This window comes from Saimiri boliviensis, chromosome 3 (genome assembly GCF_048565385.1).
Source record: "Saimiri boliviensis isolate mSaiBol1 chromosome 3, mSaiBol1.pri, whole genome shotgun sequence".
NCBI classification, from domain to species: Eukaryota; Metazoa; Chordata; class Mammalia; order Primates; family Cebidae; genus Saimiri; species Saimiri boliviensis.
In genome coordinates, this window is record NC_133451.1 from 100,137,749 (window position 1) to 100,153,029 (window position 15,281).

The 15,281-nt window shown below is 36.0% G+C and overlaps 1 protein-coding gene across 11 annotated transcripts in view; it reads left to right on the forward strand.

Moving 5' to 3' along the window:
• Positions 1-15,281, forward strand: part of SGMS2 (sphingomyelin synthase 2) — a 176,864-nt gene that overhangs the window by 135,841 nt on the left and 25,742 nt on the right. Inside the window, exon 3 of one of the 11 annotated variants that reach the window (XM_074396544.1) lies at positions 4,911-4,996. The exons of the other annotated variants lie outside the window; for them this stretch is intronic. The gene's annotated coding sequence lies outside the window, so the exon portion shown is untranslated. The remainder of the gene's footprint in view (positions 1-4,910; positions 4,997-15,281) is intronic. 11 annotated transcript variants of the gene reach the window in all.

Sequence of the window (15,281 nt, forward strand, 5' to 3'; positions counted from 1 at the left end):
TTCTCAGGGTTTAGATTCCTGAAATCACTTGCCTTCATATACATATGAGGGATATGAAAAGAATATGAAAATGAAAGACTGACTTAATGTGCAAAGAAAGATGAGCTTCAAGGCCCGAAATGAAAGCTTTGATTTTATAAATAATCATATTTTATAAATTATTAATCTAAAATGTATATACTTAATGCTGTCTGTTTCTTTACATATAATAGTGAACTGTTCCTGCTAAATAGAGTATCTGACTTTTTCACATGTTAAATTAGTTTTAATTGTGGTTGTGTATATGATTTATGGTTGCCACAGTAGAAATAGTTCAGTCTGCAGCATTTTAATATCATGTTGCTGTGTAACAGCACCTGCCCACAGTTCCCACCACAGTTTGGTTTTACATCCAGATACTCAGGATTTTAATGACAAGGGTTGGTACCCCTGTAAATGGCACTTTTACAGAACATGTCTTTTTTTTTTTTTTTTTTTTTTTCTTTTTTTTTTTTATTGCATTTTAGGTTTTGGGGTACATGTGATGAACATGCAAGATTGTTGCATAGGTACACACATGGCAGTGTGCTTTGCTGCCTTCCGTCCCCTCACCTGTATCGGTCATTTCTCCCCATGCTATCTCTTCCCACCTCCCCACCCCCCGCCCCTCCCCCATTTCCCCCCAACAGACCCCAGTGTGTAGTGCTCCCCTCCCTGTGTCCATGTCAGAACATGTCTTACTTTGGGCTCCTAAGAACTATTTCAGTGCAGCTCCAGTGTCTACCTCTACTTTTCCCCGTTTTTATTTTCGTTTAAGGCTTCATTGCAGAAACTCTTACTCTTGTGCAGCTATCCCTTTCCTTTTCGAAACTCGTTTCTGTCTTCTGATCACCTTCTGAAGGGACAGCTTGGATACGTTGGAACTAAATGTCTTATGTTATAATATACCTACAAGAAATGCAAAATAAGAGCTATATACCCTGTTCTAGATTTTTGCAAAAGAAAAACAGGCAGTTCACTAGGGATCACAGCATAATTAATGGTGTGCAAATAGACACTCCACGATCATTATTGTGCCAGCAGTCACCAAAGCTTTGTGATGAACTATTCAAGCTCTGTACAGGGGACATTACTTTAGTAGAGTAGGCAACAAAAGACACATTTGTTTGTTAGAAACTTTGCTTTGCACCTTTGTGAACCAGCATAGTTGGTTATAAATGGAAGTAAAAGTCTTGAGTGAACTGTCCTTCCTGTTTTAAGAGAGAAATGCATCATTCCCTGAAGGTTAAGGATTAGTTTAGTTGCTCTAGAGCTAGCAACATAGATATTTAGTTGTAAAGAACCTTATTTTTCCCTAGGAGACTATGTCTGTTGGTAGCCATTCTGAATATCCATATACTAAGCCACTAATATTATCTAAAACAATACTTAAGTACTATGGTGAATAAACTTATTCCCAATTTACTTGTTTATTTATTAATTTCCAAGTGAATTTTTATTTATTTCCAAGTGAATTTTTTTTAAGTATACAAACTTTATAGTGAAAATTCTGGAAATTTATATTTTATGGCAGTTTCTTCATTTCCTTGATTTATTAGAATAAATGAAAATTCAATAGATATATTTTTTTTTTTTTGAGACGGAATTTCACTCTTGTTACCCAGGCTGGAGTGCAATGGCAGAATCTCAGCTCACCGCAACCTCCGCCTCCTGGGTTCAGGCAATTCTCCTGCCTCAGCCTCCTGAGTAGCTGGGATTACAGGCATGCACCACCATGCCCAGCTAGTTTTTTGCATTTTTAGTAGAGACGGGGTTTCACTATGTTGACCAGGATGGTCTCGATCTCTTGACCTTGTGATTCACCCGCCTCGGCCTCCCAAAGTGCTGGGATTACAGGCTTGAGCCACCGCGCCCGGCCGATAAATATTTTATAGATATATTTTAAGTATCCATATCATTGTCACCTGTATTCCTTAAAAATATTTAAATGTCATTCTATTAGATTCACAATTTTAATCTTTTAGGTAAATTTCATCTCTAAGTCATTATCTTGGTGTCTGTACCTCATGTGTCCTATTCCTTCAATGAAGTGTTGGGTTAGGTTGAAATATCTGGGTCCCTCTTCCTAGAGCCAAATTTGAAGATCATAAATCATCATGATTAGGTCATTTGCAGAAACCAATCTCTGAAGCCTACGATTGGAAGCATTGGTCAAATAAGTGCTTTTGAGAGACATTTAAAAGCAACCTAACAGTTTAAATTCTAGGAGAACCTAGAGCCTATTACAACGACCTTAATGCCTTATGAGAAGGTATTCCTTTTTACAATCTCATACCACTTGAAAGAAGTGGCTTATTTAGTGACTCATGCAAAAGCAACTCTTGAAAAACAGCCCTGCATAAACCATTCAGTTATAAAGACACATGCACACGTCTGTTCATTGAAGCCCTATTCACAATAGCAAAGACATGGAATCAACCTAAATGCCCATTAATGATAGACTAGATTAAAAAAAATGTGGTACATAGACACCATGGAATACTATGCAGCTGTAAGAAAGAACGAAGATCATGTCCTGTGCAGGGACATGGATGGAGCTGGAGGCCATTATCCTTAGCAAACTAACGCAGGAACAGAAAACCAAATACCATGTGTTCTTACTTATAAGTGGGAACTAAATAATGAAAACACATGGAGACGTAGAGGGAAGCAAAATACACTGCTGCCTACCTACTGAAGAGTGGAGAGTAAGAGGAGGGAGAGCATCAGGAAGAATAGCTAATGGATGCTGAGCCTAATACCTGGGCGATGAAATAATCTGTGCAGTAAACCCCCATGTCATACATTTACCTGGTCAACAAGACTGCACTCGTATCCCTGAACTTAAAATAAAAGTTAGAAAAGAAAAACAGCCCTGCATTTTCAAATGGAAGCTGAAAATAGTATAGACTGTATATGAATGGTCTACATTGTTTATTACTTCATCTGTGGAACATTTTTGCGGTTGGCATAAGAGAATGGAAAACAGAGGATTTACAGTTCTTTCTGGGTCTTCTGTGTTGTCTCCCTTTCTCTATTTTTACTTTCCTTATAATGAAGACCCTGCTCTACCTTGAAGGACGCAGGTGGACTGAAGCACAGGACTTCAGGACAAGAGGAGCTTTCTAGCCCTCATGTTCCCCACTCCACATTGCCCTTTTCTAAGGCCTGGTAGATCGCAGCAAGCAATGGAACTAAACCGCTCAAGGTACAGATTCTAGAAACTTCCTTCTTAATAATTTTTCAGAGCCCAATTCCTGCTTTTAGGAAGTGCGCCCTTAAACTTCTCAGGCTGTATTAAGCTGTTTCTTGAACTCATTTTGTTAGCACAGAGCACAAATGTAATAACCAGTAACCCATTATATTTTAAATAAATATCAGTGTCTACTTCTAGACGTTAGACTTGTACAGGGAAATGACATTGAAGTGTATCCAGGTGCCATTTCTGCTGCAGCAGCACGGGGATTGAGTAAATTTCCTGTTCTTAGGCATGTGCCTTTAGCTATAACCACCAGCTGTACTAGCCGCAAGCACCTGGTTAAATGTTTCTCCTCAAGTCTCTGCCTTTACCTCCATACTATAGCAGGATTATCTACCTCATTTCTATAGATTTTTGCTTAAAGGTAACTTTGCTTAAATGTCAAAACAGAGTGATAATATCTCTTCTAATGCACTAGTAAACAGCAAGCAACATTTCAAGAAGTCATTTTTTATGTATCTATTTCAGTCACCTGTTTTATTCTTTGCAATTTTTTTTAATAGTGTGAAATGTATACAGTGGTCTCCATGTGGTAGAGGGAACAATCAATATGTGGATTTCTAAAATAATATGAAGGTCATGGAATACAAGAGCTGTATTAAAACAGAATTATAAAGTTATTTTAAGGGAACTATTCTTTTTCTTTTTTCATTTTTTATCCTGATTTTTCTGCAATAAGATTATGCTTCCAAATCTAGGAAATTTTTTGTAATTGGCAAGGAAATATACTGTTGACTTTGATTATGATCTGTTTACTTAGAAGGAAATCTCTACTTTCATTTAGAGAGTGCTATGTAGTTTGGGGAATATAATGTTAAACTATCAGAGTCAGGTTTGCTTTTCTTTCTTCCCTGGACTAGCCATTATTCTTAATAGAAAATATTAACTCCAATTTAAGTCTTACATATCTTATTTTAAAACTATTAAATGGGACTGGGTGTGGTGGCTCACACCAGTAATCTGAACATTTTAGGAGGCTGAGGTGGGAGGATCACTTGGGGCTAGGAGTATGAGACCAGCCTGGGCAACATAGCAAGACCCATATTTCTACAAAAAAAAATTATTAAAAAAATTAGCTGGCATGGTGTTGTGCACCTGTAGTCCTAGCTACTCGGGAGGCTATGACAGGAGGATCACTTGAGCCTAGGAGTTTACTGCAGCCTGGAAGACAGAAAGACACCCTGTCTAAACAAAACAAAACAAAAATAACTAAATAGGTTTTTTTTTTTTAGGTTTACAACACCTCTCAATTCAATAGGTAATCTATTGCAGCCTCCTATTGCAGAGTAAATTAAACTCTAAGGTATTAAAACCTAAGAGAATCAGTTTCTAGGTATATAAATCTTTGGGGTATATAAGGAAAGCTAGGAATGTAGAAGCAGATAATTATCTGTTGTTCAGTTAGGCTGTTATATTTAACCTTGCTGATAAAGCCCCCAGGGTGTTTGGCCTAAACAAGTGCTAGCTGCTTTTGTTTGACCATTAAACATGGAACAGGTAATTCGAGTTGTGTGAAATGATTCTAGTGACCACGTGTCTATCTTGCATGAAATGATTCTAGTGACCACATATCTATCCTGTAAAGAATGAAAGTTCAGGTTACTGAAAGTGTAAATGTCTGTTTATATTATAGGGACTTGATTTGTTGATCAGCTAAAGAAGATAAGCATTTTAACACAAAGATAAGCCTTCAACCCAACTTGTTCCCTGAGGCCATGGGTATGTCATATTTCACTAGCAATAAGTACAGAAAGGGGTGGAAAGTAGAAAATTTCAACCTGCCCAGTAGCTGGGACTACAGGCACATGCCACCACACCTGGCTAATTTTTGTATTTTTAGTAGAGATGGAGTTTCACCATGTTGGCCAGGTTGGTCTCTATCTCCTGACCTTGTGATCCACCAGCCTCAGCCTCCCAAAGTGTTGGGATTACAGGCGTGAGCCACTGTGCCTGGCCTTAACCTCGCTGTTTCTACTAAACACTGAAAACACCTATATCAAGAAGGAAGATGCTATTTGGGGAGTTCCCTATTCCCCACCCTACAGAAACTCTAGATGTGTCAAGAATGGAGCTAGGGAGAAGAGGTTGAGAGTAAGCGTAAACCATCATTTGAGAACAGCTCAAATGCTTTATATGCTCCCCATTCCCATAATTTTGCGAACCTCTTATTTAGGGTATATCTGAATGGAAATGTGAAGAATTATTTTAAATATCCGCTAGTCTTTGACCTTGTTTTACAGTCTTCTTCTATCTTCAGGGTCTGGGTAACCCTATATATCTTTCCAGTAACATATTTACCTATCTAGCTAATCTACCTACCTACCTGTTTATTTACTCATTTGTTTTTTAATTTGTCAATTCATTAACCTTACTGCATATTCCATATTGCACCATGGATTATTAAAGTGACTTCTGTTATGACTCCATCTTCTTCTAAGATTCTTTTCATTCTGGAGAGCTTTAGTTTCACAATCCCAGGGTTGCAATTTCTCTCCTTCCAAAATCTGCTAAGAATCAGATTTGATCATCAAATTTTCCAGTCACCAATGGAAAGCCTCAGAGCTAGGAAATGTCTACAAAAAGAAGCCAGATTTTACAATAGCTTGTGGAACTTCCAGTTTTATTCAAGGTACTTTGTTTTATCAGTGTAATTAAGGCAGAAATAGTTGATACAGGTCAGCAGTCATCCACCATCTCTACATGCTACACTGTGGACTGCTGATTATTCCTGCTTGTGAGATACTCTCAGTTCCACAGTTTATTGTTTTTAAATTTGTACAGCTAATATTTGCTGTGAGTAAGTATTGTGTTCATTTCAACAAGTATTAAATGGTCTACCTGGCCATTTTTTTTTTTTTAGTGAGAAATAAAGCAAACCAATTTTCCCCCTTTTAATCTAACTCATAGTAAATTTTTATGAATTTCTTAGAAAAATCCATCTTTTTTTGTCAATTCATGTTGTTTAGTTACAAGTTTATTTTTAGAACATAGTTTACAAAAATAAACAGGTGTGCTTTTCATTAGGTGGCTCTTGATCTTATCTGTAGAAAACTTAGAAATATGTGTTATTTCAGAGTCACTGCAAAAGAAGTGCTCAGCTGGTACACTTTTAAAGGGATAAGTGAGCCTGGAAGTTAATAAGAGAGTATGGGCTGTTCCTTGCTTTTCTGGTTCTTTAGAAATAATTTATCTTCATGGGCTATGTTTTTTATTTTTATTTTTTTGAGACTAAGTCTCTCTCTGTTGCCCAGGCTGGAGTGCAGTGGCACAATCTCATCTCACTGCAACCCCTGCCTCCCAGGTTCAAGCGATTCTCCTTAGCCTCCTGAGTAGCTGGGATTACAAGTGAGCCCCAGCATTTTTAGTAGAGACAAAGTTTTGTCATGTTGTCCAGGCTGTTCTTGAACTCCTGGGCTTGAGTGATCCACCTGCCTCAGCATCCCAAAGTACTGGGATTACAGGCATGAACCACCGTACCTGGTGGGCTATACCTTTTTTAACAGCTTTATTGAGTGATAACTCAATATTATAAAATTAAATTGTTTTAAGGGTAAAATGAAATGGTTTTTAATAAGTTTACAGAATTATGCAGCCATCATCACTAATTTTAGAACATTTCTGTCACCCCAAAAAGAAACTTCCAGCCCACTTGCAGTCACTGCCATTCCTACCTGCATTCTCAGATAACCACTAATTACTTTCTATCTCTGTTTGACAGCCTGTATCTTTCTCTTCTTATAAAAACTGGATATAGAACCAAAGTAGTCCAACCTGTCTTAAGATAGGATGGAAAATAAGTGCCAGAAATCAAAATATCCGTCCTCTACCCAAGCCTGTCTCCCCTAAAGTTCAGAAGTACAGCTACTGGTAGCTGATTTTTCAATTATATCTTTTACCTTAATTTTTTTTTTTTTTACACCAAGCCATTCTCAGAAGAAAGTGTCATCAAGATGCCTTCAAGCATTCCCATTTCCAAAATTAAAAATCCTATCATACTACAAAAGATGTAGGACTTAGTGGCAGTATAAAAACTTGTAATGATCCAACAAGGACTCTTTTAGATATTACTTTTGTTGGGAAAGTATTTCAGAAATACATGATAACTTTTTGGTAAGCAGTGGATTGTCTGTCTGTTTTCAAGAACCTGTTAGTAAAAATACTTAACAAATTTTGTGGGTGCTTCCAAAATAGAATCCCATCACTCAGTAAAGCACCCATTTTGAATGGAAAGAATTTTACAAACAAGTTAAACTCTAACACTGTTAATAAGAAAAAACTGGCCAGGTATAGTAGCTCACACCAGTAATCCCAGAAATTTAGGAGGCTGAGATGGGTGGATTACTTGAGGCCAGAGGTTCGAGACCAACCTGGCCTACAAGGCAAAACCCTGCCTCTACTAAAAATACAAAAATTAGCTGAGTGCGATGGTATGCCTGTAATCAAAGCTACTCAGGAGGCTGAGGTATGAGATTGCTTGAACCTGGGAGGCTGAGGTTGCAGTGAGCCAGGAGCGTGCCACTGCATTCCAGCCTGGGTGACAGAGTGAGACTCTGTCTCAGAAACGAAAAACAAAACAAAATAAAAAGGTACGATGTCTTGGAGTTTAGGAAGAACTTTATGGGCATGAGATTTCTGAGCTAAACTGGATGCTGTTAACATAAAATGATATACCTACCTGTTTTACAGATTTAATATGGTGTCTGTTAAAAGGAATCTATTAAAAATTTAAAAGGAGTCTGTTAAAAATTTCCCTAAATTGGGAAATTTCCCTGTATAGTTAACAATAGTTAATAGTAACATTAACTATAATTAAATGGCAGATATGGGTGATAGGGAAATTTTTTTCCTCACAATAATGGTGAATTATAAGTTAAATTTTTTTCTAAGTTTATATTGATTTTTACAAATTTATGAAGACTGAAGAATTGCCTGTATTGCAATCTAGAAAACCTCAGTGCCATGCAATATACCCAGGTAACAAACCTATACCCCTGATCTAAAATAAAAGCTAAAATTTAAGAAATGAAAAAACCAAGTTCATAATTGATTGACTCTTAATCTTTTTCACTAATGCTGTTGTTGATCTTTTGGTATGGAGTGGCACTAGAGGCAGTGATATACCATTTAGGAACAGGAGCTTTGATTATTACAATTTGTAATAATCAAATCAGGGTAAATGGTGTATCCATCACCTTAAGCATCCATCACTTATTTGTGTCATAAATATTTCAATTATACTTTTAGTTATTTTTAAACATATTGTTGACTGTAGTTGCCCTATTATGCTAAGAACTCACTCATTCTATCTAACTATATTTTTTTACTCATTAACCATCCCCACTTTGCCTGCCCCACCACCCACCACTACCCTTCCCATCCTCTGGTAATCATCTTTCTACTCTCTATGTCCGTAAGTTCAATTGTTTTAATATTTAACTCCCACAAATGAGTGAGAACATGTGAAGTTTGTCTTTCTGTCCCTGTCTTATTTCATTTAACATAATGACCTTCAGTTCCATCTGTGTTTTTGCAAATGATGAGCTCTCATTCTTTTTTATGGCTGAATAGTACTCCATTGTGTATGTGTACTACATTTTCTTTATCCGTCCATCTGTCAGTGGACACTGAGGTTGCTTCCAAATCTTGGCTATTGTGAATAATGTTGCAGTAAACATGAGAGTGAAGATATCTCTTTGATATACTGATTTTCTTTCTTTTGAATATATACCCAGCAGTGGGATGGCTGGATCATATGGTAGCTCTATTTTTAGTTTTCTGAGGTACCTCCATACTGTTCTCCATAGTGGCTTTACTAACTAACATTCCCACCAGCAGTGTACAAGGATTCCCCTGTCTCTATATCCTCACCAACATTCATTACTGGCTGTCTTTTGGATAGAAGCCATTTTAACTGGGGTGAGATGATTATCTCATTGTAGTTTTGACTTGTATTTCTGTGATAATCAATGATGGTAAGCCCCTTTTGATATACCTGTTTGCCATTTGTCTTTTGAGAAATGTCTATTCGGAACTTTTGCTTATTTTTTACTCAGACTATTAGATTTTTTTTCCCTGTTGTTTGAGCTCCTTACATATTCTGGTTATTAATCTCTTGTCAGATGGATACTTTGCAAATATTTTCTCCCATTCTGTGTGTTATCTCTTTGATTGTTACACTTTTTTTTAAAATCTGGCTAACAATATTTCCTAGCATTGTTATAGTGATTAATTAGATAATACATAAGCATAGGACCTGCCAAATAAGTAAGATTTACTGAGAACTGTTACGTTGTGACTATTTTATTCTACAAGTTGATTTTTAAATGGCTTTAGAGTGACAACAGAGTTTTCTTTTTTGAGGTCTAAGAAAGCTCTTGTGTCTGTTAAATTCATCAGCTGATTGTTTCAACTGATACTCAATTCAATACAATTCTGTTTCAAGACCTAGTTTTTCTTAAACCTTTAAGCTCAATGTATAAATGTCTATTTATTCCTTACTGCAGTTTATAAATGCAAGAACATGTTTTCTTTGATCGATGTTTTGCATCTGTCTTGAACAGATGAAATTATTTTAAATATTAAAACTAATAAACTGTATAAAAAATCTCTTAATTTTTAAAAATTATATTAACACATTTAATATATCTTACCATAAATACTTTGTATGCACCACCAGGCACACTTACAAATCTGGAACACAAAGTATTTCTAAGCCTTCTACTGGAGCCCAGGTCTATGCTCAGTCACCTCTGCAGCTGCTGTCAGTGAGCTTCAGATCTGAACTGCCATGGGAACTCATGGACGTGGGCCTGCCATACCTCCACCTTTTTCTGTAGCCATGAGTATCGATCACATGGCCTTTTCCCATTTTTTTTGAAACGATAACCTTTGATAGGAATTATTGAGATTCTGAAGTTTCTATTCAGATTGAAGTTTCTTCTTAATTTGATACTTCTTTTGGGGGGAAGAAAGGGGAACAGAGTCTTGCTCTGTCACCACGCTAGAGAGCAATGGTGCAATCTCAGCTCTCTTCAACCTCTGCCTCCTGGGTTGGAGGGATTCTTGTGCCTCAACCTCCCGAGTAGCTGGGATTATGGGCACGTGCTATCACACCCAGTTAGTTTTTTGTATTTTTGGTAGAGATAGGGTTTTGCCATATTGGCCAGGCTGGTCTCAAACTACTGGCCTCAGGTGGTCTACCTGCCTCAGCACTGTTTTCTTCTTATATAGTATTTATATATCTGTCTTGAAGTTTTATAGTTACTGTGATGCTACACATAATGTGTAATATTAAGGTAACCATAATTTATTTAGCTAATCCCACGTTCTTGGATATTAGATTATTTCCAATTTTCCCTTATATGTAGCTGTTGAAAACATACTTGTAAAAATATGTTTTGTACATCTAATTTCCTTAAGTTAAAGTCACAAAATAGGATAGCTGATTAAAAATGCTATTCAAAGCCAATTTAAAAGCCTATGTAAAAAATAATTATTCTTGCTGCACTGTATACAAGTTAGGCCAAGTATAATAAAGCAAACTAATCCTACCATGATTTGTCTTCAGTAAAAATGGGAAACTGGAGAGAGAAACATTATGTTTTCAAAACTATAGTACACCTGTTTTTAGATCCTAGTCTTGCCTAATGTTTTTCAGTTTTTAATATTTTCTAGAGTTTAGACCAAATTCTAATTTTTCTTGGCTACAAGTCTTCAAAATAATGTTTTCAGTTTTTTTCTTCTTTTTTCTTCCATTTATCCTAAGTTGAAATCACTGAAAACTAAGCTGATTCTGTAAAGCTCTGTGAACTGAAGCTAGACAACTTAAACTTCAGAAGAAAATAACAACCTATTTATATACATAAGCCACTTTTATACCTGCCTGCTGATATATGGACTTCAGAGTAATGTGGCCTATATAGATTTTCCAGGATTGTTCTTTTGTTTGTTGTTGTTGTTCTCCCTTTCTCCCCTTATTTTCTCTTCATAGGACATGAGACTTCACAACCTAAAAATGAGCTTTCCTAATAACTCAGGATCTACTCATCTAGGAACAAACCACCCTAGCCATGAGAGATGAGACCAAACCTAAGCCCAGAGACTTTTTCTTCTAAAATACTTTCTCCAAAAGATTTTTAAAAACAAAAGGAGGGAAATGTGAAAGGAAAATATCTTGGGGCCCCAGAAATCACTAAGCTAAAGGGAAAAGTCAAGCTGGGAACTGCTTAGGGCAAACCTGTTTTCCATTTTACTCAGTCACCCCTCTACTCACTGAGATTGATACATATCTGATTGCCTCCTTTGAAGAGGCTAATCAAAAACCCAAAAGAATGCAACCATTTATCTCTTATCTGCTTATGACCTGGAAGCCCCTTCCCTGCTTTGAGTTGTCTCACCTTTCCAGACCAAACCAATGTTCATCTTACCTATGTTGATTGATGTCTCATGTCCCCCTAAAATGCGTAAAACCAAAGTGTGCTCTGACCACCTTGGGCACACGTCATCAGGACCTCCTGAGGCTGTGTCATGGGTGTGCATCCTCAACCTTGGCAAAATAAACTTAATAAATTAACTCAGACCTGTCTCAGGTTTTCGGGTTTCACGCTATAGTCATCCTTTCTTACCAGTGCCTGGGAAAGCGACAGAAGCCACAATAGTTCCTCTCTCAGTGGATGGCAATTCCATTAATTCATTTGTTTAGGGTACTACGCCAAAGTACAAAGCAGATGCCAAATCTTCTGAGTCCTCTTACATAGCAACTGGAAGTTAAACTAGATAATACTGAACAAGTTAAAGATCTCTATACATTCATCTCCCTTTAAAACCCAAATGCCAAACTCTGTACCATACAGTACACTGCGAGTGTTTTGTTACTTTTTTTTTAAAAAAACTAAGTATGAGTTATTCCAGAAATGTAAGGAAGATTTAAAATTAGAAAATGATTGTAATAAAATATATCACAAACATGTAAAAGGAAAAGAGCATTATCTGGAGTGAAGCCAAAATGGCATTTGGTAAAACTCAATATCCAATTGATATTGCAAGGGAAAAATATTCAGCATTTTATTTTAATAGAAGTATGTATAGATAGGCTCTTTTAATGTCAATATCACGCCATTTTAGCTGTGTAATATATGTTCTAATACCTAGTAGGAAAAGTCTTCTGCTGCTTTCACTTTCACTCCTAAATGAGCTTTAGATTCTTTTTATCAAATTACAAGAACACCATTGTGCTTGTGTGTTTCACTTCTGCATCTCTGCTGTTTAACATTGCTCTAGCCAGTTAAGCCAAGACAGTAAAAAGAAAACAAGCAGGTAATGACTAAAAGACAGAAAAGAAATATATATGTGAAAATAATTAAAACATTCAATATTCAACTGGAACTTTAGGTTTTGTTCACAAACAATATCTTTATAGAATCAGTAATAACTAGTTGGAAAACCTAATACAAATATGGTAACATACTTGACTATTGATTACTGATGTAGCCACTACAACAATGACAAAAATGGCCTCAAGTCCTAATAATTAAAATAAATGTTCAGAACTTATACGAAGAAAGCTATAAAAATTAGCTAATGTGGGTAAATGCAAGCATAAAGCTATACCATATTCATAGGTGGAAAGCTGAGATATTATGCCAGTAAAGATTTGATGTTGCCATATTAATATATAATTTGAGTTATTTCCTTTTAATACTACCAATAGGATTTTTCCTGTCATCTGATAAAATGATTCTAAAGTTCATCAGACAGTAAAAATGGTGGCAGCAGCAGGTTTATACCACTAGGCTACATTACATAACTAATATTGGGTAACAGCAACTTTTTTTTTTTTTCTTGAGATAGGTTCTCATTCCATTATTCAGGCTGGAATGCAGTGGTGTGATCACCGCTCACTGCAGTCTCAACCTCTTGGGCTCAAACAGTCCTCCAACCTCAGCCTCCCAAGTAGCTGAGACTACAGGCACACTGTTATACCCAGCTAATGTTTTGTATTTTTTTGTAAACACAGTGTTTTGCCACATTGCCCAAACAAGTTTCAAACTCCTAGGCACTAGTGACCTCTTGTCTTGGCTTCCCAAAGTACTGAAATTACAGGTATGAGCCACCACACCCATAGAAGGAATCTCAGATAAGACTTTTTTAAAACCAAACCCAGCCATTCATTTTTGTCATCAAATACCCATGAATTGGGTGATTCTCTCCTCTTGAGGTTCCAAGATAAAACTTGGAACTCCTAGGCCTGTCAAAAAGTGACATTCTTTACTTACCACAGGTCAGGAACCCTGTACAGGGACTGTGTAAACAAGTATGAGGCTAGTTTTCCCAAAGTCCTTTTGTTGCTCTGTAAGTCAAGTTTAATTCTTGAAAGGAAAGCACACTATTCCAGCCAAAGCCTTGGTAAAATAAACAGTTTCTCCAGTTGTGTCCTGTTATAAATGAAAACATATTCTTATTGCACTTATGCAAATAACTATATTGCCATAAGAATACTCACAAATAGTTTCCAAATTCTGGGGAAATCAGATAGAAAACAAATATGCTCCAAATTTTGTTCAAAGGAGTATACTTTACTCAATTGTTAAAAGCTGTAATTAGCTTAAAAGAAAAGTTTTCCTGACTCTGAAAAATAAACCGAAGGATCAGCAGGTTTTAAACAAAGTTAAAAAGATTACTTCAGACTTCTATTAATTTCATCCAGTTAATTCCTGTTCTGCTTGACATTCATGAACATTTCAGCTCTCTATGAGTCTTGAAAGTTTTTCCTCTATTCTGATATAAAAATCTCCAAAGTTATTAGAAACCATTATAAAACCACCTTCTAAAGATGATCAAAACAAGACAACAATTGTCTGTGGATGACAAAAAAATTTTAGAGCAGCCGAAATTTGTTACCTCTGTGGCACACTTATAAATTAACATAATAGTAATTATTACTGATAATGTACATTAAGTCATATCAGAATTATGGAAGTTATCCATAATTTTAGAACACATCCCAATAACATATTTATACAAAAACAGCCCAAAGAAAACCAAATAGCATTTTATATTTGACAATGCTTTCAGTATCATTTTTACACCAAAACCAAATATGACATTTTTGGACTTTAGGGAACCTAATATCTTAAAGGACTAATTTGGTATGAAAAAGACATAATTTATAATTTGATTTGGAAAGTTTGTCAGTATCAAAGTTTTAAAACACTTGATATCACAAGTCATTATAAAATGAGTCATTTCATTTAACCAAAGTGATAACACCAAATTTTAAAAAATGCCAAAACCTTCATTCTTTGAGAGAAGAGACTTAATTTTCCAAACAATAAGGCCTAGTAAAAGCAGAATGAAGCCAATTAAATTTGATTTTCAAAATTTTGCAAACTGTAAAGTTTTAATCTTGACTATATGATAAAACTTGCATAAGCCTTTTATAGCTTTATTAAGGAGTCAGTTAATGCTTCAAGAAAGCCTTGTTAATTAGACACAAGGGCCCATATGCTGGTCTTGCATCAGTTTGTCTTTGATATTGATGATTACTTTATAAAGAAACTGAACTGATTTTATCTCTAAAAATCAGCTCCTGCAGTCTCATACACTCACATTTTCTTCGATAGTTCCTGGGCCTTGAGGGGTTGAATAGCTTTAATTTCTGACCCAGTCAGGAATGCAGTTTAGTTTGATTGGCATCTTCTACTGGGCCTGAGGATGGGGTTTAATTGCAATAAGTGTTTAACTGATAAATTTAAACAGGACTTGGTGTCCTTTTTATATACAAGAGTCAAAGCCCTGTAACTCAATGTCACAAGTACTTTAAAATTTAACAGGACTTGGTATCCTTTTAAGACACAAGATTCAAAGCCCTGTAACTCAATGTCACAAGTATTTTAAAAGCTCATACAGAGAGACATGTGGATGTAATAACCTTAATTAAATAAAAAACCTTTTAATCTCAGTTTTTTCCTAAGCAAACCAAAATTTAATAATATGACAACCTGAT